Source organism: Coregonus clupeaformis, chromosome 8 (assembly GCF_020615455.1).
Source record: "Coregonus clupeaformis isolate EN_2021a chromosome 8, ASM2061545v1, whole genome shotgun sequence".
In the NCBI taxonomy this organism is placed as follows: domain Eukaryota; kingdom Metazoa; phylum Chordata; class Actinopteri; order Salmoniformes; family Salmonidae; genus Coregonus; species Coregonus clupeaformis.
In genome coordinates, this window is record NC_059199.1 from 4536185 (window position 1) to 4561033 (window position 24849).

Consider the following 24849-nt stretch of genomic DNA (forward strand, 5'->3'; position numbering starts at 1 on the left):
CAGCAGCCTCCTGTGATTCCAATGATAGACGAATGACTCACTAGGAAACAGTAGGAGTAGCCAACATCAGAGGAAAACCGAGGACACACTTGAAACCCATATACTTCCTTTACTAACAAACCAGAACCAGAGGCCACCCAGACCTTTACCGTGACATTTAGTCCTAACATGGGTGGAGCAAGATAGGGTCACAGTGGGAAAGTGGAAAAAAATCCTGTTCTAGAGCTATGTTATTATGAACATTGGATGCATTCCAATGGGCCTTTGTCAAACGTAGTGCACTATATAGGGAATAGGGTGCCATTTGGGACACAGACATTGTCCATGGATCTGAGGCCTATGTCTGCATTGCCCTGAGGGGCTATAGACGGAGGACTGGTCAAGAGGCCTTTTGGTGGAAGTAAGCCTCACAACCTTTCGGGGTGTTGAGTTGCATTCTGAGTGAAATCTCACACTTTCTGCACCAGTCGTGTCATCCCACTGGGCACACACTGGTTGATTCAACGTTGTTTCCACATAATTTCAATGAAATGACGTTGAAACAACGTGGGAAAGACGTTGAATTGACGCCTGTGCCCAGTGGGATTAGTCTTGTGCCTTTGATATGGAATGAATGCTACTGAAATATTTGACCTATACTTTAGTTGCTCTGGATAAGAGTACTTAACTACTCAAATGTAATAAAATGTTTGGTTTCATTTATAATGATATGGCCAATTGGACAAATCATATCTATGATCTATGATTATACGTTTATGTATTAGCTATTTTTTTATTGCTATTTTGTATTGATTTATTTTTGTTACTTTTTACCCCCTTTTTCGTGATATCCAATTGGTAGTTACAGTCTTGTCCCATCGCTGCAACTCCCGTAAGGACTCGGGAGAGGCAAAGGTCGAGAGCCATGCGTCCTCCGAAACACGACCCTGCCAAGCCGCACTGCTTCTTGACACACTGCTCACTTAACCCGGAAGCCAGCCGCATCAATGTGTCGGAGGAAACACAATACAACTGGCGACCGTGCCAGCGTGGCAAACTCTCCCCTAACCCGGACGATGCTGAGCCAATTGTGCGGCGCCTCATGGGTCTCCCGGTCGCGGCCGGCTGCGTCTGTAGTGGGTCTGGGTCTGTAGTGACGCCTCAAGCACTACGATGCAGTGCCTTAGACCGCTGCGCCACTCGGGAGGCGTCATCTTGGAAATGTTTGATCCTCCATGCGGTTAGAATATCATTCACCGAGCTAAAGGTACAGTGAGGGAAAAAAGTATTTGATCCCCTGCTGATTTTGTACGTTTGCCCACTGACAAAGACATGATCAGTCTATAATTTTAATGGTAGGTTTATTTCAACAGTGAGAGACAGAATAACAACAAAAAAATCCAGAAAAACGCATGTCAAAAATGTTATGAATTGATTTGCTTTTTAATGAGGCAAATAAGTATTTGACCTCTCTGCAAAACATGACTTAGTACTTGGTGGCAAAACCCTTGTTGGCAATCACAGAGGTCAGACGTTTCTTGTAGTTGGCCACCAAGTTTGCACACATCTCAGGAGGGATTTTGTCCCACTCCTCTTTGCAGATCTTCTCCAAGTCATTAAGGTTTCGAGGCTGACGTTTGGCAACTCGAACCTTCAGCTCCCTCCACAGATTTTCAATGGGATAAAGGTCTGGAGACTGGCTAGGCCACTCCAGGACCTTAATGTGCTTCTTCTTGAGCCACTCCTTTGTTGCCTTGGCCGTGTGTTTTAGGTCATTGTCATGTTGGAATATCCATCCACAACCCATTTTCAATGCCCTGGCTGAGGGAAGGAGGTTCTCACCCAAGATTTGATGGTACATGGCCCCGTCCATCCTCCCTTTGATGCGGTGAAGTTTGTCCTGTTCCCTTAGCAGAAAAACACCCCCAAAGCATAATGTTTCCACCTCCATGTTTGACGGTGGGGATGTTGTTCTTGGGGTCACGAGGTGAGATCTTGCATGGAGCCCCAGGCCGAGGGAGATTGACAGTTCTTTTGTGTTTCTTCCATTTGCGAATAATCGCACCAACAGGGTCATACGCAGCATTCCTCCTCCTCCAAACACGGCGAGTTGAGTTAATGCCAAAGAGCTCAATTTTGGTCTCATCTGACCACAACACTTTCACCCAGTTCTTCTCTGAATCATTCAGATGTTCATTGGCAAACTTCAGATGGGCCTGTATATGTGCTTTCTTGAGCAGGGGGACCTTGAGGGCGCTGCAGGATTTCAGTCCTTCACGGCGTAGTGTGTTACCAATTGTTTTCTTGGTGACTAAGGTCCCAGCTGCCTTGAGATCATTGACAAGATCCTCCCGTGTAGTTCTGGGCTGATTCCTAACTGTTCTCATGATCATTGCAACTCCACGAGGTGAGATCTTGCATGGAGCCCCAGGCCGAGGGAGATTGACAGTTATTTTGTGTTTCTTCCATTTGCGAATAATCGCACCAACTGTTGTCACCTTCTCACCAAGCTGCTTGGCGATGGTCTTGTAGCCCATTCCAGCCTTGTGTAGGTCTACAATCTTGTCCCTGACATCCTTGGAGAGCTCTTTGGTCTTGGCCGTGGTGGAGAGTTTGGAATCTGATTGATTGATTGCTTCTGTGGACAGGTGTCTTTTATACAGGTAACAAGCTGAGATTAGGAGCACTCCCTGTATAAAAGACACCTGGGAGCCAGAAATCTTTCTGATTGAGAGGGGGTCAAATACTTATTTCCCTCATTAAAATGCAAATCAATTTAGAACATTTTTGACATGCGTTTTTCTGGATTATTTTGTTGTTATTCTGTCTCTCACTGTTCAAATAAACCTACCATTAAAATTATAGACTGATCATTTCTTTGTCAGTGGGCAAACGTAAAAAATCAGCAGGGGATCAAATTCTTTTTTCCCTCACTGTATGTTGCGCTGTCTTGCCTTCCATACTTTCACATTCTGTCAATTCAGAGCTCCTGCTGGTCTCTTTTGATGGAAATATCACCCTCTTTCGGCTCTCCGCTGTCAAATCGAACAGAGTTTCGGGTAGGAGTAGATTTTGGAAGTTCACAAACAAGAGGTGGAAACTGCACCGGAGAGGTGCTGGATGTTTGGGATCAAAGGTCATTCAACAGCACTTCCATTATTCATGTTCGCTGACATGGAGAGCACCAAAATAAAAATGTCCTCCAACCAGATTTCTTCTTTGCTTTCCTATCCACATTAAAGAAGAAACACTAGATACAGTGAGGTCCAAAACTATTGGGACAGTGAAATTATTTGTTGTTGTTTTGGCTCTGTACTCCAGCACTTTGGATTAAAATATTGGGACAAATTCACACATATGTGAATTCGGCCCAATACTTTTGGTCCGCCAAAATGGGGGTACTATATACAAAGAGTGATGTAATTTCTAAACGGTTCACCCGATATGGATATAAATACCCTCAAATTAAAGCTTACAGTCTGCCATTTAACCTCATTGTTGTTGTCCCAATACTTTTGGAGCGATTATAGATGTTATGGTGTTAGTTACCCCCCAGTGTAGTTTAATAGCTAATTGCAGATTGCAGACAGTGGGCGATCAACTATTTAGCTAGAGATCTGTAGAGAGGCACAAAGAGTTAATCTCTTCCCTGACTGACTTGTGAGGGACGAAGCACTTAGCAACTGTTTCTCTCTCCTCAGAAGACATTGACCTCTTCTTCATCAGAATACTGTACATCTTCATTTCAACCATTTTGCTATAAAAACGTCCTTGCTGCGTCTGCTTAATTAGCTGTGAAGCAGACTACAGTATATTCTCCCAACTCCTCTAACACACACACACACACACACACACACACACACACACACACACACACACACACACACATACACACCCCTCCTACCTTCCTGCCCTACCACAATCTCTCGCCAGACTACCTGCCAGGTAATTAACATAATAAACAAGTCATGCCGCGCCGCCTCAACATTAATTCATCAGCGCGGGCTGGACACAATTAGGATGCGTAAACAATAAATAATTTACGCAGTGGGTGCCGCCCCACTTTCAACAGTTTTCAATAGGTTTATCTAGACCCCACTCACCGGGCACGAGGATTGTTTGAGGAAAGCGATTGGCTAATGAGGTAACCCTGAACAAGGACTAGTGGCTAATCACTGTGAGGGGACATGCACCCCGCTAATAAAGTAATAAACAGTATAGTAGGGGAGAGCTTTTAATGTGCCTGGTGTTTTTGCCTAAGGTCTAGAGTGAGGTGCGGCTTCAAACATGGAGGTGTGGAGGGGGGGTTAGAAAACCATAATGAGTAGTCAAATAATAGTCTACCTTTGAATTGTTTCAGTAAATAATTGTCCAGACAGTAGGTGTAGCCATAACGCAGAAATGGTTTTATTGTTTTATTAAAGGACATGGGAGATTTGGTGACAGAAAAGGTCTCTCTCTGATTCACTGAAGACCTAGCAAGCTCCAGGTCACAGAGACCCACCATGATGATTCATCTGCTTATGCTAGGAGAGCATTGCAGTCAGTCTAGTCAAAATGCCTAGACAGAAGCTACCCCCTAAATTGCCTACAACCACCACAACACATTTTACTGTCTGCTCCATTTAAAACAATACTTTGTGGAGAACAACTCTTAAATTAGGGCAATGACGCAGGGACACGATGCATGATCGCATAGAACACGAACACTCAAATGTTTTACTCCTTACCTTTTAACTCTGGTAATTCATGATCGAAAGTTCATCTTTAGATCATGGATAATAAATTCCCCGCAGGGACCACATGGAGAAAGAGAGAGTGAAATGAGAGAGACAAACAGAGAGGGGGTCTGAATCTACAGTATGGAAGCGAAGCCATTGTAATTATCGTTTAGCTACACTTCCATGTCTTCTCTCTCTGTCTCAACACTGTTGCTATTACCTGACCACTACATAAATACCTTATTTAGAAAGAGGTGGTAACACAAGAAAGGAACAAGGAATTAAATGGTATCTATGGCATGAGGATCGCATCATGTGTCAAAGTCGAAACTGACATTTCAGCAAACAAAGTGTGAAAACTGCGCATAGGCCTAATTTGACATCTACATATATAGATGTGCAGTACAGCTTTAGGTTATGTTATGATAAGTTACTGTATGTTATGATGCTATGTTATGCTACTACTTATTCTACGCTAGGATATGTTATGTAATTATATTCTGCTATAATACTGCATGTTACATTATATTATGTAATGTTACGTTGCATTATGTTATTTTATATAATGCAAGTTTTTCTCTCCCTCTTTCCCTCTCTCCCTCTCTCCCTCTCTCCCTCCCTCCCTCCCCCGAGCTGATACATCCTGACTCACAGTGCCTGGTAGGAGAGCTGAGCCTTGGTGAGGTTGAGAGGGTGGCTGGAGGTGGAGATGCCGTACTCCCTGGGGTCACGGCCCATAGGCAGGTTGCCCCTCAGGATGGCGTTGTTGGCCACGTTGAGGAACGAAACGATCCCGTGCCACGCCTGGTTGTAGAACCACACCTGGAGACATGGCAGATGGTTCATTGCTGTTATAGTTCAAAGACAATATAAAGCATATGGGGCTAGTTTCCCGGACAAAGATTATGAATAGTCCTGGGCTAAAAAGAATGTTCAATGGAGATTCTCCATTTAAAGTTTAATCTGGGTCTGGAAAACTAGTCCATGGAGTGTACCTTACACCAGACCTACAGTGCCTTGCAAAAGTATTCATCCCCTTGGCGTTTTTCCTATTTTGTTGCATTACAACCTGTAATTTAAATGGATTGTTATATTAATGGACATACATAAAATAGTCCAAATTGGTGAAGTGAAATTAAAAAATAACTTGTTTCAAAAAAATCTGTAACGGAAAAGTGGTGCGTGCACATGTATTCACCCCCTTTGCTATGAAGCCCCGAAATAAGATCTGGTGCAACCAATTACCTTCAGAAGTCACATAATTAGTTAAATAAAGTCCACCTGTGTGCAATCTAAGTGTCACATGATCTCAGTATATATACACCTGTTCTGAAAGGCCCCAGAGTCTGCAACACCACTAAGCAAGGGGCACCACCAAGCAAGCAGCACTATGAAGACCAAGGAGACCTCCAAACAGGTCAGGGACAAAGTTGTGGAGAAATACAGATCAGGGTTGGGTTATAAAAAAATATCAGAAACTTTGAAAATCCCACGGAGCACCATTAAATCCATTATTAAAAAATTGAAAGAATATGGCACCACAAAAAACCTGCCAAGAGAGGGCCGCCCACCAAAACTCACGGACCAGGCAAGGAGGGCATTAATCAGAGAGACAACAACGAGACCAAAGAGCACCCTGAAGGAGCTGCAAAGCTCCACAGCGGAGATTGGAGTATCTGTCCATAGGACCACTTTAAGCCGTACACTCCACAGACCTGGGCTTTACGGAAGAGTGGCCAGAAAAAAGCCATTGCTTAAAGAAAAAAATAAGCAAAAACGTTTGGTGTTTGCCAAAAGGCATGTGGGAGACTCCCCAAACATATGGAAGAAGGTACTCTGGTCAGATGAGAGTAAAATTGAGCTTTTTGGCCATCAAGGAAAACGCTATGTCTGGCACAAACCCAACACCTCTCATCACCTCGAGAACACCATCCCCACAGTGAAGCATGGTGGTGGCAGCATCATGCTGTGGGGATGTTTTTCATCGGCAGGGACTGGGAAACTGGTCAGAATTGAAGGAATGATGGATGGCGCAAAATACAGGGAAATTCTTGAGGGAAACCTGTTTCAGTCTTCCAGAGATTTGAGACTGCGACGGAGGTTCACCTTCCAGCAGGACAATGACCCTAAGCATACTGCTGAAGCAACACTTGAGTGGTTTAAGGGGGAACATTTAAATGTCTTGGAATGGCCTAGTCAAAGCCCAGACCTCAATCCAATTGAGAATCTGTGGTATGACTTAAAGATTGCTGTACACCAGCGGAACCCATCCAACTTGAAGGAGCTGGAGCAGTTTTGCCTTGAAGAATGGGGAAAAACCCCAGTGGCTAGATGTGCCAAGCTTATAGAGATATACCCCAAGAGACTTGCAGCTGTAATTGCTGCAAAAGGTGGCTCTACAAAGTATTGACTTTGGGGGGGGTGAATAGTTATGCAAGTTTTCTGATTTTTTTTGTTTCACACCAAAAAATATTTTGCATCTTCAAAGTGGTAGGCATGTTGTGTAAATCAAATGATACAAACTCCCAAAAAATCAATTTTAATTCCAGGTTGTAAGGCAACAAAATAGGAAAAATGCCAAGGGGGGTGAATACTTTCGCAAGCCACTGTATGTAGCACCAAAACAAGTGAAAAAAGTATCAAGATGTGCAAAGACTTAGCATAACACAACCGTTATTCCATGGTATAAGTACATCTCTTTATGGAGCTACTGTATCCTGCATCATCAGATATGCAATAGGCAGTAATCTCTCACCACTGTTTATTCCGTTAATTCTGCAAAAGTGATTATTTATTTATTTTATGGAAATTATACAGTATAGTTCAATGTCTATGTAAACATGGCCCTTGGGTTAAATTAGCATCTTGATAGTACATAAAATATAATATTTTCTTTACGTACAGTAACAGCAACTACCACAACAAAAAAGCTCGCAAGTTGAACACAAGTCACCCCGCTAAAAAAGTTATAACAAACGATTGAGTACTTTTCTCTTTAAGATGCTCCCGGTGCCTGTATCTCCCGTTGTGCAGGAGAAGAATGTTCTAGAAAGAGAGCACCCCTGCTGATAGTGCTGGTCTAATTAAGATTAGATGGAGGTTGGGCCTACCGTAACACTGTATCACACACACACAGTAACACACACACAAACACACACACACACACTCAAGGTGCACGCACACACACAAGCACATTCATATGCACAAGCACACACTCACACTTTTCTTGTCTCTCACACGGTCCACATACACTCCCCAAAGATATTTGTGGTTAACTACAGCATTAGCGACTTAAACAATTGCACAGAAAAATGCCATTTTGGTTTATCCAATGCTAGTGCTTAAGTTATTTCAACTGCAGTTTCTTTTCATCAATTCCACAATGCACTGGATTCCGTTTTCCTCAACCCTGGGGGGACTTGTTGCTAGACTCCCATTAGATACATCAAACATGGTGGACATCAAAAGAGTGGAAGAGAGTGGAAGTTAATGCTATAAAGAACCGTATGAAGCTAGCTAAGTTAACACTGCTACCACAGAATTCAAGCAGTCTAATTGCATCAAACATCAACCATAAAGGCTGCTGTTGAATCCATTGGAGAATTATAACTCCATAATGCTAACAGGATCCATTTTGTACTATGCACTTCTTCTTTTCGCTGCTTTATCTTGTCTCAATGGAGGATCTTCGTCTAGATTAGAACTCCGTACTGAATAATACATTTATAAAGTAATTTGAACCACTCAACCACTCCCTATACAGTTTAGTCAAGGTGTCTGTGATGGGAATGAAGTGATTCAGACGCAGCTCAGATTACAGGTAAAACCCAGGAGATGGCCTTGTCTTGTATGATTTGTGATTATCATTGCACTACACAGGCAGAGATCTATCTGTGTACCAGCGTTGAACTATACCTGCTACTGTATCCTCTCACAAAGCACTCAAGATGATGATCAAACAAAAATGGTAATAGCCGCCAAGGAGCCTCTGAGTCTCTAAGCCTCAAGATGAACGATGATATAATACCTTGACGTTATCCCTGGTCCCAAGCTCTTTCAGGAGTGTCTTGGCGTTCAGGAGGATCTGATCGGTCATGTTATCCTAATGAAGGAGAGAATAATATTATTTTTTTAAAGAGAACGAGGCTTAACTGGACACACTTGGGAAAATACATATCCTCTTTGAAATGCAAAACATAATGGAACAGCAATATCTCTATATTGCTGAGGCCCACTTATTTTATATAGGCTGGAGAAGTAACATTATTTTGCTTGTTATTTCGGCAAACCTGCAGCACTGACCTCTGCTTGCATCTCTCACTCACTCTCCCTCTCTCTTTCTTGCTCTCTCTCCCCCTCTACCACCCCCCCACAATAAAAAAAAAACCCAGGGGAGGTAGGGTAGTCCTACATATGAGATGCTTGATACATATGACCCCTGGGTACTAGCGCTATAGAGGGCAGGTGGGAGTGGAAGCCGATTGAGTTAACGTTGATGACCGAGTGGGGGCCGAATGATTTCGCCAACCCAGCACTGCCTTCCACTTGCATCTCTCTCCTTTAAATATTTTTTTCTCTCTTTTCTCACTATGGAAATTCCTCCACATGGTGTTATAACATACAATACAGTAGAGTGGGTGGGCCGCATGGGTTGCGTAAAAAAAATATCCACTATGGTCATGTTTCAAGTGAAATGGACCTTGGGATGAGTGCTGCTGAGAACCGTGTGATTTGTGATGGCCCGTCGTCACGCCTGTGCCCGGTTCCAGTTCAGCCCGGCCCGGTGCACACTGCACGCATTAAACGTGTGATATAAATGCAAATGGTTCCTTCTGTCTGCAGCACCTCAAATCAAAGGCCTACAATACGAGACGAAGGAAGAGAAAAACAGAGGGAGTGAGAGAAAGAGGGAGGGAGGGAGGGAGAAAAACAGAGGGAGTAAGAGAAAGAGGGAGGGAGGGAGGAAAACAGAGGGAGTAAGAGAAAGAGGGAGGGAGTGTTTGCACACTGTACTCGTCGTCTCTCTATTTAGCAGAAACACACAGAACACCGACCATCTAATTGATTATTTATGAGCTCAGGAACAGTTACAAGCCCTTTTTGCTCTCCGTAATTCTGCCTTCCGCAAAGCTGGGGCTCTTTAACATATTTTGCTTTTACTTCTCCCTTTTGAAGGATGGGGAGTGAGGGCGGAGGAAACCAGAGGGGGGTGAGGTAGAGGGAGAAAGAGGCTGGTGCAGGTTGGCACCATAGAGGGCACGACACTGGCATGCGTTCTTCCTGAGGATTAGCTCCTCGTTTCACTGGTATTGTTTCTGTGGCAGACGGGAAGACATGGCGGGCGAGACAGAGGGGAGTCAGGGAACCCCGGCGAGCATTTACTGATGCTTATCCCTTATGAAACGACTTCATCCTCAAGGACAATGGTGCTCGTATGGCCAATGAGCCGGACGCCCACACAGCGACAGCCAGCGATACGACGGTGGCACGATGCGTTCTGTTGACTGCATGACGAGTTGCGGCCTATGTTAAAAAGCTGTTTTGGCTCTTAAGACACTGTATTTGACTACTTTAATGACTAGTCTTTCCTAATTGTCTTCAAGCATTGTGTGTTTTGTATTTGCCATGTTATAATATCTTCCTTTGTCACGATCGTTTACGGAAGAGACGGACCAAGGCGCAGCATGATAAACGTACATATTTATTAACGTACTGAACACGAACAAAACAACAAACAAACGATACGTGAAGTCCAAGGTAGACTAATAACATACCTATACGGAACAAGATCCCACAACTAACTGGTGCCAACAGGCTGCCTAAGTATTGTCCCCAATCAGAGACAACGAGCTACAGCTGCCTCTGATTGGGAACCACCCTGGCCAACATAGATCTAAACGATCTAGAAGCTAAACATAGAAAAACATAACATAGAAACTACACACCTGGCTCAACATTTAAGAGTCCCCAGAGCCAGGGCGTGACATTACCCCCCCCCCCAAAGGTGCGGACTCCGACCGCGCAACCTAAACATAACAGGGTAGGGGCCGGGTGGGCATTCCGCCTCGGAGGCGGATCCGGCTCCGGGCGTGACCACCACCTATCCTCCGCCTCCCTGTTGCGCCCCTGGTCTGGTCTGGACCTCAGCGCGCTGCTTCCCCTCTCCTTCCTCCCACAACGTACCAAGTCCTATCTGGACCCTGGTGTGGGAGACCCCGAACCTGGAGAGGGGCTGACGTCTGGGTCTGGACTGGCACCGCTGACTGGAGCTGGACCCGACGACGGTGGATCGAACTGCACAGACTCCGGACTGGAGCCGCTGACCGGAGCTGGACTGGGCACCGGTGGAGCGGACTTCTCTGGCTCCGGAGTGGAGCCGCTGACCGGAGCTGGACTGGGCACCGGTGAAGCGGACTTCTCTGGCTCCGGAGTGGAGCGGCTGACCGGAGCTGGACTGGACCCCGGTGGAGCGGATTGCTCTGATTCCGGAGTGGATCCGCTGACTGGAGTTGGACCGGACCCCGGTGGAGCGGATTGCTCTGGCTCCGGAGTGGAGCAGCTGACCGGTGCCGGACCAGGCACCGGTGGAACAGGCACGGGCCGTGCCGGACTGGACACACACACCACTGGCTTGGTGCGGGGAGCAGGAACGGGCCGGACCGGGCTGACGACGCGCACCACTGGCTTGGTGCGAGGGACAGGAACAGGCTGGCGGGCTGGCGATGCGCACCACTGGCTTGGTGCGGGGAGCAGGAACGGGCCGGACTGGGAACACGCACCACTGGCTTGGTGCGGGGAGCAGGAACGGGCCGGGCCGGACTGTGGAGGTGGACTGGAGGTCTGGAGCGGAGAGCTGACACAACCCGTCCTGGCTGGATGCCTACCTCCACACAATATGTGTGAGGCATTAGCACAGGACGTACGAGGCTGTGGACGCGTACTGGCGATACAGTACGTAGCACCGGCGCAGGATATACGGGACCGAAGAGGCGTACTGGAGACCACGAGCGTTGAGCCGGCACACCCCGTCCTGGCTGAATGCCCAACTTCGCACGACACGTGCGTGGTGCTAGCACAGGACGTACAGGACTGTGCCGGAACACTCGCGGCACAGTCCGTAGCTCCGCATAACACAGAGCCTGCCCAGTCACACGCTTCCTAGCATGAGTACGGGGAGTTGGCTCTGCTCTAACACTAGGCTCCGCCAACCACCCTTTTAGCCCCCCCCAAAAAATGTCTTGGGGCTGTCTCTCGGGCTTCCTCCTCGGCCAGCACCTTCTGCGTTGCCGCTGCTCCTCTCTATAGCGTGCCTCCACTGTCTCCTCCCAAGGACGGCGATCCATTCCGGCCTGAATCTCCTCCCAAGTCCAGGATCCCTTCCCGTCCAGGATCTCCGCCCAGGTCCAGGCTGTCTGCTCCTGGACACGCTGCTTGGTCCTCATTTGGTGGGATCTTCTGTCACGATCGTTTACGGAAGAGACGGACCAATGCGCAGCGTAATAAGCGTAAATATTTATTAACGTACTGAACACGAACAAAACAACAAACAAACGATACGTGAAGTCCAAGGTAGACTAATAACATACCTATACGGAACAAGATCCCACAACTAACTGGTGCCAACAGGCTGCCTAAGTATTGTCCCCAATCAGAGACAACGAGCTACAGCTGCCTCTGATTGGGAACCACCCTGGCCAACATAGATCTAAACGATCTAGAAGCTAAACATAGAAAAACACAACATAGAAACTACACACCTGGCTCAACATTTAAGAGTCCCCAGAGCCAGGGCGTGACATCCTTCCTCATCCTAATCGATCCCAGAATCCTTTGCCACGTGAGTCTCATTTCAATTTCACCTTTTACCCCCCCCCCCCACAAAAAAAAAAGATCAAACACACACTTAAAAGCTAACTTCCATCCCAGTCAGGTGACACAGTAGAGTAGAGTACAGTGGTGGTCAGTGCCATTTAAGATGGTTTTTTTATGTGCATGGCCTTATTTCTATTACGGCATATTGGATGACTGTCATTCATATTCCATTCACCCAGCTCAATGTAACATCAATAGGTTTAGGCTACTACATGATACTCTAATTTTCCCTACACATGAAGTTGCTACAACCTATGAATGAAAGTTTATAACGTAGGCGCACAGGTCGAGATACATTTTAGTAATCAAGGTGACAGACATTGACACATTCAATACCACCTTGGACACTCTTGCCTGTATCGAGCTGATCTAGGGTGTAATCATTAGTCCAAAAGTTGCAAACAAGAGATTCTATTGGACAAATTCAGGTATGTTTTTCCCCCGTTTTGTTCCATTTACTTCTGTTTAAGAAACATTTTTTTACAGAATCGGCGGAATGAATACATCCCTGATCACACGCAAACACAGTTCACTTTCATAGCAGCCACATACAAACAGCATGATCCCTTTGATCGTTGTATAATTACTTCTCGCATCTACGCACCTTCCTCCTCCCCCCTTTCTTTCCCTTGGACTTCAGTGCACAACATATCAGCTGTCTGTGACATGGGCTAAAAAACCTATCCAAGCCAAACCTTTATATCACAACCGCTAACCACTACACACAGCCTACCTACATCGTTGTCACCATATTAACGTCATAGTCAACATAGCTACTAGAACTAACGCGTTAGTAAACCCGCTACAATCATGCAGTACAGTGCACAGTCAGCAGCAAGCAGTTTAGCAATAAATTACCTTGACTTGGAAGAGTTTCAGTGTTGGATATCCATAGCCAGCTAGCTAACATAGCATCACTCGCTGTTTGAACCGGGTGTTTGAATAGGCTAAACTAGCTAGACGCATTTGATAGCTAAGTAAGCGAAAGTGGAAGTGAAAAAAAAAATCTCTCTCTCTCTCTCACTTCTTCATTTTTGAATAAATTAATTTGTTCAAAACTGTTCAACTATTGTCTTTCCTTTTTTGAGTCAACTACTCACCACATTATGCACTGCAGTGCTAGCGAGCTGTAGCTTATGCTTTCAGTACTAGATTCATTCTCTGATATTTTGATTGGGTGGGCAACATATCAGTTCATGCTGCAAGAGCTCTGATAGGTTGGAGGACGTCCTCCAGAGGTTGTCATAAATACTGTGTAAGTCTACGGAAGGGGGTGAGAACCACAAGCCTTCTAGGTTTTGTATTATAGTCAATGTACCCAGAGGAGGACTACTACCCTACAGAGTGTTGTTGAGGCTACTGTAGACCTTCATGGCAAAACAGTGTGTTTTAATCAATTATTTGGTGCCGTGAATATATTTAGTATTTTTATTTTTATGAAATTCACTGAGGAGGATGGTACTCCCCTTCCTCCTCTGAGGAGCCTCCACTGGTAGAATACACTGTGTACCACTGTTCTTTCTCCATCTGTAACTCAAGCAGACACAGGTTGTATTCCAAATGGCACTCTATTCACTTTGTAGTGCACATATTTTGACCAGGGCCCAAGGGGTACCCATTTGGGACATAGCCACAGTCAGCGAGCCAGACGTATCCCACTTTAAAAAGGGAAATGCACAGAGCTGGGAATGGCTGATGTTCGGCCATTAGAGTTACATCATCACTGCGGCTGTGAATCAAAGTCGTGTTAGCGTGGAGAATCCGGAGCCTGGAGAAGTACCCTGGAGAAGGATGGTTAAGACACCCGAGGGAGAGCAACATTCTTCTGATCTTGATTGTATGACTTAATTAGCCTTTTTTTAAATTAATTTTTAAGTTTGAGGTCCAGGCCACTTACAGGTTTGAACATTTAATGAGTGTGTATGTGTTTGGGAGTGTTAGGGAGTGTTTGTGTGTGTGTGTGTGTGTGTGTGTGTGTGTGTGTGTGTGTGTGTGTGTGTGTGTGTGTGTGTGTGTGTGTGTGTCTGTGTGTGTGTCGGAGAGATAGACAGATAGAGGGGTGTGTGTACACTTGTTTGAATGTGTTGAGGAGAAAGAGAGGAAGAAATATATGTAAATATATTACATGAGACAATCATACACAGTTTCCATGGACATCCAAAAGTCTATCTGAGTTTTAACTTTCCTTCTAGTTTGATTTGAAGGTAAAGTATTGAAATTCAAGAGTCACTCAAGCAGATTCGATCTCATGTTTCACAAAGAGCACAAGCTTAGCGTTAGTGATTGGTTTCTACGTCTATGCATAATTGAATGCACCTTTGTGAATTGAGATCTCCATAGATCCCTTCTGGCTTTCAACCACAGCGAACGTACCTTCCCTATCCTCCTACACGGGCAGATATTATATAAAATCAATGCGTTTTCCCTCAGAAGTCAAGCTGTTCCACAGCTGGCAGTAAGGCCACCACACAATCCCAATATCCATAGCATACCTGGGGGGAATTTAATAGGCTTTTCAAATCCCTGATTAAAGCTTCAATTTCCGGTTCAGTCATCCTGACTTGGGAGTTGACTCCTCCGACGGAAATCCCTCCGTACCTTGAGTGGTGGGTAGTGGTGGTGGTGGCAGGGGAGCGGGCAAAGATCAGAGTGCAAATTAATAAGATATGAACACGCATGGACACACAAACACACAAATAAATGCACACACATGCAGACACATACACAAACAACACACTGTACCATTTCATTTGACTCTTGACTCATGATTTATAATTAGTGGGACTTAGAACTTGACATTACACGTTATCTTAGATAACAACTTCAGTCACATTGTTGGCATTATGTCTGAACATTCATAGATATGTAAGTGCTACCGAGCACAGAGTGAAAGTACCTTTTTCTGCCTGCTTTCTCATAGGTCTTCAATAGGAAGTCTGTCATGTTCCTCTCTGTCAGGTCCTGCAGTGTGTCCGTAGTATTCTGGGTCCTCTGGAAATACATGATAATGAGATGTTATTACTTCTAAGGTACATATGTTTTCTTCAGCCCAGAACTCATCAACATGTGATGTGCGTTTCACTACAGTAGACAGACTTCTAAGGTAGTCATTGGCTCCGAGAAAAGGTGGAACAATTAACATTCAATGCAATGGATACAATAGCAGTACCATGCATATGCCATTTAGCAGATGGTTTTTATCCAAAGCGACACAGTCATACATCCACACAATTTACGTATGGGTGGCCCCAGCGGGAATCAAACCCACGTCCCCCGGCGTTGCAAGTGCTTTGCTCTACGAACTGATCCACACAGCAGGTTCCAGATAGTGTATTGTGCAAAATATTCACAAAAATGTTTTTGGCACAGTACGTACCTGTACCTACATACATTTATAATCAGATGTTGACAACCAATGTGGGGTTTATTCATGTTTCCAACAGAGTGAACACAATTTCAAAGAGATCAGAGAAACAAATCAGAATCCCAACTACCTATTGCCATGTTTACCTTTGGAAAGCCAGGCACCATGATCCTAATCTGACAGAAGTTCAGCCAAAACAATGGCCACCATCCTAAAACAACCGAGTTGGAAAAACACCCATCAATGCAGCATCATTGCATGATAGTGGCACCGGTCACATTTCGAACCATAAACAACTCAAATACAGCACATTTGGAAAGTATTCAGACCCCTTGACTTTTTCCAAATTTTGTTACGTTACAGCCTTATTCTAAAATGGATTTTTTTTTAAATCCACATCAATCTACACACAATACCTCATTATGACAAAGTTAAAACAGGTTTTTATACATTTTTGCAAATGTATAAAAAATAAAAAACTGAAATATCTTGTTTACATGAGTATTCAGACCATTTGCTATGAGACTCGAAATTGAGCTCATGTGCATCCTGTTTCCATTGATCATCCTTGAGATGTTTCTACAACTTGATTGGAGTCCACCTGTGGTAAATTCAATTGATTGGACATGATTTGGAAAGGCACACATCTGTCTATATAGGGTCCCACAGTTGACAGTGCATGTCAGAGCAAAAACCAAGCCATGAAGTCGAAGGAATTGTCCATAGAGCTCCGAGACAGGATTGTGTCGAGGCACAGATCTGTGGAAAAAAATTCTGCAGCATTGAAGGTCCCCAATAACACAGTGGCCTCCATCATTCTTAAATGGAAGAAGTTGTACAATGGCCACCATCCTAACACAACAGAGTTGGAAACACCTCCATCAATGCAGCATCATTGCACGATAGTGGCACCGGCCACTACCATAAACAACTCATATATGCGTGGCGCTGTGGAACCCAACCAATCACTCTGAATCTGATCATAATAGTCAATTAATGAGCCTGTTGGAACCTTCCCCGTCCCTGTGATGCAGCCAAAGCTGTGGCTAATGTCAAAGGGCTCTAATTAGCACGTACTCTGCCTACATTGGCACATTCAGGCACACAATTAGGGAGGACACGACACAGTGGTACGCTTCCACTCAACATATCCTCCACAGCGACATCCAACAACTAGCACCTCCCTGTCTGGCCCAGTTCATTTCAGGCCAGCGAGATACAAAGCTGATTAGGATGATTCCTTGGCAATGCACATGGAGACTGCTTATTAGGATCCAGAACAACCCTCCCCTACCCTCCTTCCCATATTCCCTCACGCTCCCCCCAAGCCGAGCATCGAGCCCCTACACCCCCCCACACTGACTCCCTTTAGCCAAATGTGTTCTATCCACCCTTCGCTGGGTTCCTAGCTTAGCGCGCTAACCAAGGATAAACACTGCACTCGGAGAGAGAGTACTGTTTAAATAACCACCCCCACACTGATTAGCTGTGTTTGTACGCCTCTTTTCTATTTGTTGTTCGGTAATGACATGGATATGTTTGCAAACAGGCGTTGGTTCGTTAATTAATTCCTAGCTTGGTTGGGGCAAGGGGGCAGATTAGGAGGGGAGAGGGGAAGAGGAAGGAGGGGTTCCATTCCAAAAGCTTACCGTCCCTCATATTTAGATGGTTTTATGTTCTTGTTTTTACAGATGAGTGCCCAGTAATCTGAATTATCCGACCAGGACTTATTTGGTTAGATAGTTAGACTTTCCAGGTCCACCCCTTGTCGAACTGTAGATACAGGCCAGCTGCAAAAAATGTAGTCTGTAATAAAATAACTCAACTCCAAATAAGACCCACTACATACCATTAGTTATCTGCAAAATGAACCATGTGATTTTGAATGTATTTAAAAATGTAGTTACTATAATAGTGAAGCAACTAGGAAGTTTTCTAACAGGAAGAAGATGAAGCCCTTACACACCGACCTAGCTGTAATGTTTGGAGACGCTTTCTCTCTGTTGGGACAGACGCGAACTGGCTAAATTGATTCAGTAGCTAGCTTTACACTTAACTAGCTAACAGTAGCTACTAAGGATAAGTTATAACCTACATTTATTTTAATTTTATTTTTACATACTGGTAACCAGAGTCGTTCAAAAGGAATTCAAGACATGGGTGACTAGTTAACGTTAGCTTGGCTCTCTCTGTGTGTTTCATACCGTGGGAGGAGGGGTTGGTTCGATGACAGAGAGCAATGGCTAGCTAATATGCTAACTATTCTAGATAGTTAACTAACAGGCTGAATAAGTTGACGACGTACTCACTCAAACTGTCAAAACTAACCCCAAAACTTTACACAACATTAGACACGGACACAAATGCGTGTTAACACACTATTGGTAGTTTGTTGTAACCGAGTATTGGTGCTAAACCGTGTTATTGGAAGCTAGCATGCTAGTTAGCTATGGCGTCATAGGATACGGTGCCCTGGGCGGTTTTCACGGAAGAATACTGTACCAAGTTAGCTAGCTGAATCCCTGTTCTCTCCTCTCTGCACAGACCATACAAACGCTTCACACTGCGTGGCTGCTGCCACTCTAATCTGGTGGTCCCTGCGCGCACGACCCACGTGGAGTTCCAGGTCTCCGGCAGCCTCTGGAACTGCCGTTCTGCGGCCAACAAGGCAGAGTTAATCTCAGCCTATGCTACCCTCCAGTCCCTCGACTTCTTGGTGCTGACGGAAACATGGATTACCACAGAAAACACTGCTACTCCTACTGCTCTTTCCTCGTCTGATCATGTGTTCTCGCATACCCCGAGAGCATCTGGTCAGCGCGGCGGTGGCACAGGAATCCTCATCTCTCCCAAGTGGACATTCTCTCTTTTTCCCCTGACCCATCTGTCTATCTCCTCATTTGAATTCCATGCTGTCATAGTCACTAGCCCATTCAAGCTTAACATCCTTATCATTTATCGCCCTCCAGGTTCCCTTGGAGAGTTCATCAATGAGCTTGACGCCTTGATAAGTTCCTTTCCTGAGGATGGCTCACCCCTCAAAGTTCTGGGTGACTTTAACCTCCCTACGTCTGCCTTTGACTAATTTATCTCTGCCTCCATCTTTCCACTCCTTTCCTCTTTTGACCTCACCCTCTCACCGTCCCCCCCTACTCACAAGGCAGGCAATATGCTTGACCTCATCTTTACTAGATGCTGTTCTTCTACTAATCTCACTGCAACTCCCCTCTAAGTCTCCGACCACTACTTTGTATCCTTTTCTCTCTCGCTCTCCTCCATCACTACTCACTCTGCCCCTACTCAGATGGTAATGTGCCGTCGCAACCTTCGCTCTCTCTCTCTCCCGCTAATCTCTCCTCTTCCATCCTATCATCTCTTCCCTCTGCTAAATCCTTCTCCCTCCGATCTCCTGATTCTGCCTCCTCAACCCTCCTCTCCTCCCTTTCTGCATCTTTTGACTCTCTATGTCCCCTATCCTCCCGGCCGGCTCGGTCCTCCACTCCTGCTCCGTGGCTTGACGACTCATTGCGAGCTCACAGAACAAGGCTCCGGTCAGCCGAGCGGAAATGGAGGAAAACTAGACTCCCTGTGGACCTGTCATCTTTTCACTCCCTCCTCTCTACATTATCTTCCTCTGTTTCTGCTGCTAAAGCCACTTTCTACCACTCTAAATTACAAGCCTCTGCCTCTAACCCTAAGAAGCTCTTTGCCACCTTCTCCTCCCTGCTGAGTCCTCCTCCTCCACCCCCTCCCTCCTCCCTCTCTGTGGATGACTTCGTCAACCATTTTGAAAAGAAGGTTGACGACATCCGATCCTCATTTATTAAGTCAAATGACACCGCTGGTCCTGCTCACACTGCCCTACCCTATGCTTTGACTTCTTTCTCCCCTCTCTCTCCAGATGAAATCTTGCGACTTGTGACGGCCGGCCACCCAACAACCTGCCCGCTTGACCCTATCCCCTCCTCTCTTCTCCAGACCATTTCCGGAGACCTTCTCCCTTACCTCACCTTGCACATCAACTCATTCTTGACCGCTGGCTATGTCCCTTCCGTCTTCAAGACAGCGAGTTGCACCCCTCCTCAAAAAACCTAAACTCGATCCCTCCGATGTCAACAACTACAGACCAGTATCCCTTCTTTCTTTTCTCTCCAAAACTCTTGAGTGTGCTGTCTCTAGCCAACTCTCCTGCTATCTCTCTACGAATGACCTTCTTGATCCAAACCAGTCAGGTTTCAAGACTGGTCATTCAACTGAGACTGCTCTTCTCTGTGTCACGGAGGCTCTCCGCACTGCTAAAGCTAACTCTCTCTCCTCTGCTCTTATCCTTCTAGACCTATCTGCTGCCTTTGATTCTGTGAACCATCAGATCCTCCTCTCCACCCTCTCCGAGGGGCATCTCCGGCGCTGCTCACTCTTGGATCGCGTCCTACCTGACAGGTTGCTCCTACCAGGTGGCGTGGCGAGAATTTGTCTCCGCACCACGTGCTTTCACCAATGATGTCCCCTAGGGCTCAGTTCTAGGCCCTCTCCTATTCCCTCTATACACCAAGTCACTTGGCTCTGTCATATCCTCACATGGTCTCTCCTATCATTGCTACGCAGACAACACACAATTCATTTTCTCCTTTCCCCCTTCTGATAACCAGGTGGCGAATTGCATCTCAGTGTGGATGTCGGATCACCACCTCAAGCTGAACCTCGGCAAGAAGGACTGCCCGCTCCATGATCTCGCCATCACGGTTGACAACTCCATTGTGTCCTCCTCCCAGAGTGCAAAGAACCTTGGCGTGACCCTGGACAACACCCTGTCGTTCTCCACTAACATCAAAGCGGTGACCCGATCCTGCAGGTTCATGCTCTACAACATTCGCAGAGTACGACCCTATCTTACACAGAAAGCGGTACAGGTCCTAATCCAGGCACTTGTCATCTCCCATCTGGATTACCAACTCGCTGTTGGCTGGGCTCCCTGCCTGTGCCATTAAACCCCTACAACTTATCCAGAACGCTGCAGCCCGTCTGGTGTTCAACCTTCGCAAGTTCTCTCATGTCACCCCGCTCCTCCGCACACTCCACTGACTTCCAGTTGAGGCTCGCATCTACTACAAGACCATGGTGCTTGCCTACGGAGCTGTGAGGGGAACGACACCTCCTTACCTTCAGGCTCTGATCAGACCCTACACCCAAACGAGGGAACTACGTTCATCCACCTCTGGCCTGCTAGCCCCCCTACCTCTACGGAAGCACAGTTCCCGCTCAGCCCAGTCAAAATTATTCGCTGCTCTGGCACCCCAATGGTGGAACAAGCTCCCCACGACGCCAGGACAGCGGAGTCACTGACCACCTTCCGTAGACACTTGAAACCCTACCTCTTTAAGGAATACCTGGAATAGTATAAAAGTATATACAAAAAAAGTTGGATGTCCCACTGGCTATCATAAGTTGAATGCACCAATTTGTGAGTTGCTCTGGATAAGAGCGTCTGCTAAATGACGTAAATGTATATGTAAAATGTTTACCGTTGAACAATCTGGGTCTCCGTCATGAGCAACAAGAACTTAACAATAAACAAACAGATGGTTAGAGAGTTGACTGTACTGTGTACAATGATCCTGAGCTCACAGCTCAGACAGCCAGCACAAGTCGAATTGCATTGGCCGCATTTCACCTCCTCCAATCGAAACCACAGATAAGGTGCTTCCAACACTCCATGGACGTGTGTCCTAATACGGACACCGTACATATCAGCTATTTATATAGGTCCATTGATAGATAACGGAGGAGAAGCTCATTGTAATGGCTGAAAAAGAATGACATGGTATCAAATCATGTGTTTGATACCTTGCTATTTATTCCATTTCAGCCATTACAATGAGCCTGTCCTTGGATATCTCCTCCCACCTTGCAACTTCTGATCCCGATTTTTTACCTGGAACGTTCTCTCTCTTCACTTGGCATTCTATACTTCACATCACTCATTCCACACACGTATGCCACTCTCGACCACATGATGGCAGGTTGATGACACACAGGAGAGGCAAACAGGAGAGAGGCAAACAGGAGAGAGGCAAATGTAAACTCAGAGTAATCAAATCTGGGAAATAAGATGGCACGCTGCGGTGTTGGAGAGACGATAAGAGAATAGGCTTCTTACTAATCTCTGCACACAGTCTCTGTATCTTGCTAAACCTCAATAACCAACTTCCACAAACAAATGCAATCTTCGGGACGTAGAGTTCTGCGTAAAACTATGTGAACCACCTGCTGTACGTAGCTATGCAGGCCTAGGCTGAGTTTGACTCATCTAGTTTGTTGATTCTTCAGAAATGCTGAATTATGATTTTCTTATGTTTTTAAACGACAACATGTAATTGTCATTTTCAGAAATGCACGACTAATTTCCCGTCAAAAGTGCTGCACCAAAAATACTTTCCAGGGCCTCATTCCACCATCTGCCTCATCTTGCGACCTCACAACCTTTTCACTTTGGTTTTCCAATGTGCCCTTCCTTGCTGAACGCTTCGCTTTGGACAGGTCATTTAACACTAAAATGGATCTCAGGGGGGTAGAAGCCAAAATGACAAATCAACAGTAGCCTCTTAGAGCAAAGATGTGGCCATATTGTGTGTTCTGTCTGCTTGAATCCAGGTTGCAGGACTTGTCAGTACATAGTGTTGTTCATTTTCTGATTATTTACCTCAAAAAGAGGCCTAGGCTGGCAAATGGGGAGTTCCGTTCCCAATAAGCTGAACTCTGATTCATATTGTTAAGATAATACAATGGAATTGGTAATGCACAATAGAATAACAATGCATTGCCATGCCAGTATAACACCCCCAAAGAAAAGGGCAAGTTATTAAAACCATCCAGGCCAAGTGTGCAGCACTGCCAATGAAAAAAGAGGAGTAAATTAGTATCAAATATCAAGGCCTAGTTTTGAACATTCCTGCTGAAAAAGCCAGCACACCAGTAGCATAGTTGCTGGTTTTGCTGGTGACCAGCCTTCGCTGTGCTTTTATGGTATTGTGTTTTGTTGGTGACTGTGTTTTTGCTGGTGACCAGCCTTCACTGTGTTTTTACTGGTGACCAGCCTTCACTGTGTTTTTGCTGGTGACCAGCCTTCGCTGTGTTTTGCTAGTGACCAGCCTTCGTTGTGATTTCGTGGTGACCAGTGGTGACCAGCCTTCACGGTGTTTTGCTGGTGACCAGCCTTCACTGTGTTTTGCTGGTGACCGGCAATTGCTGTGTTTTGCTGGTGAGCAGCCTTTGTTGTGTTTTGCTAGTGACCAGCCTATGTTGTGTTTTTGCTAGGGATGAGCCTTGTCACTGGTGACGAATAGAAGAATAATTTAGACTACCCAAACCATCTAAAATGGAACAACCATTTCAGTAACGGGTGCAATTAGTCCAACTAACAGATTGGATTAATTTAGAAAACTGTATGTTATTTATCTTTGTGTACGATTAATTAATCAATCAATGTACATTCAAAAACACAACAAACAAAAATTACATTGAAACAAACAACTGTAATAGAGCATGCTGGGAAATATGATAATGATGGGAGTGGTCAGACCAGCTTGACCAGCTGCTAGACTATGCTGGACCAGCATAGACCGGCCTGGTCACCAGCATACCAGCATCACAAGCATAAGCTGGTATGTGTGCAAAACACAGTGAAGGCTGGTCACCAGCAAAACCAACTAGACCATGCTGGTAAACATAACCAGCTAGACCATGCTGGTCAGAACAGCTTGACCAGCTAGGCCATGCTGGTAAGACCAACTTGACGAGCATCCAACCAGCACTGACCAGCATAGACCAGCATGGAACAGTATAGAGCAGCATAGACCAGCTTGATCCTTGGCTGTACTAGTGTTTTGTGCACTAAGGTTGCTTCTTTCATTCAAAATAGTTTGTGCAAAGGTTTGTTCAAGGGTTGTTTACCTTCATTTTGAAGGCTTGCTAAAGCATATCTCAATGAATTGGGATGTAAGCACTATCAAGAACTCCCAATTCTACTCACATAAGTGGTGAATGAAGAGAATATGCAGAACTTCAACTATTTATTTGATAGATAAGGGTGGCAAGGCTATGCAACAGTAGCTGAGGAGAGTATTTTGCCAACAGGCTCTAGTTAGTAGTTTCCTGATGAAAAAGACATCAAATGTAACATTCAGAGCGCCGTGGCTTTATCAATTCTTTATCATGCATGGATGCCTTTCATTTGTGAAGGTTAAATATCGCCAGACAACGAGTGCCAATACCTGAGAATTGACAATAGGCTTACTATTGCATGCCATTTCCATGGAAACATAGATTTCACCTCTCTCTCTCACACACTCGCTCGCTCGCACATCAATTCAAGTCCCCCCCTTTTCAGGACCACAGAGCACAGGTAACCAATCTATAGCACTCATTGTTTGATAAATGAACACTGAGTTGGTGTGTGTGTGTGTGTGCATGTGGGTGCGTGCGCAGTGTGTCTGTTCGTATGTGTGTGTGTGTGTGTGCGCAGGGTGCGTCAGTACATATGTGTGCGGGGTTGGGCTTCATCTCACGATTAGTGCACCTGTCTTTATATGTTTCATGTATGTACCTATTGTCTCCCATTTCTCTGAAGGGAGAAGTGGCACAAATAAAAACACTGTGATTTTAAAGAAGGGAGGGAAATAATAGTGAATGGTGTGAGAGAGAGAGGGAGAGACACTGAGGGCCATGAAAAAAATAAACCTCATGTGGCCCTGTGTAGCTCAGTAGGGTTGTGGGTTCGTTTCCCAAGGGGGGCCAGTATGAAAAAAAATGTATGCACTCACTAACTGTAAGTTGCTCTGGATAAGAGCGTCTGCTAAATGACTAAAATGTAAATGTAAATGTATCCAACTGCACCTTTTAATGGGACACCTTGCC

The 24849-nt window shown here is 45.4% G+C and overlaps 1 pseudogene; it reads right to left on the minus strand.

Moving 5' to 3' along the window:
- LOC121572576 overlaps positions 1 to 24849 on the minus strand; it is a 246485-nt pseudogene that overhangs the window by 52314 nt on the left and 169322 nt on the right.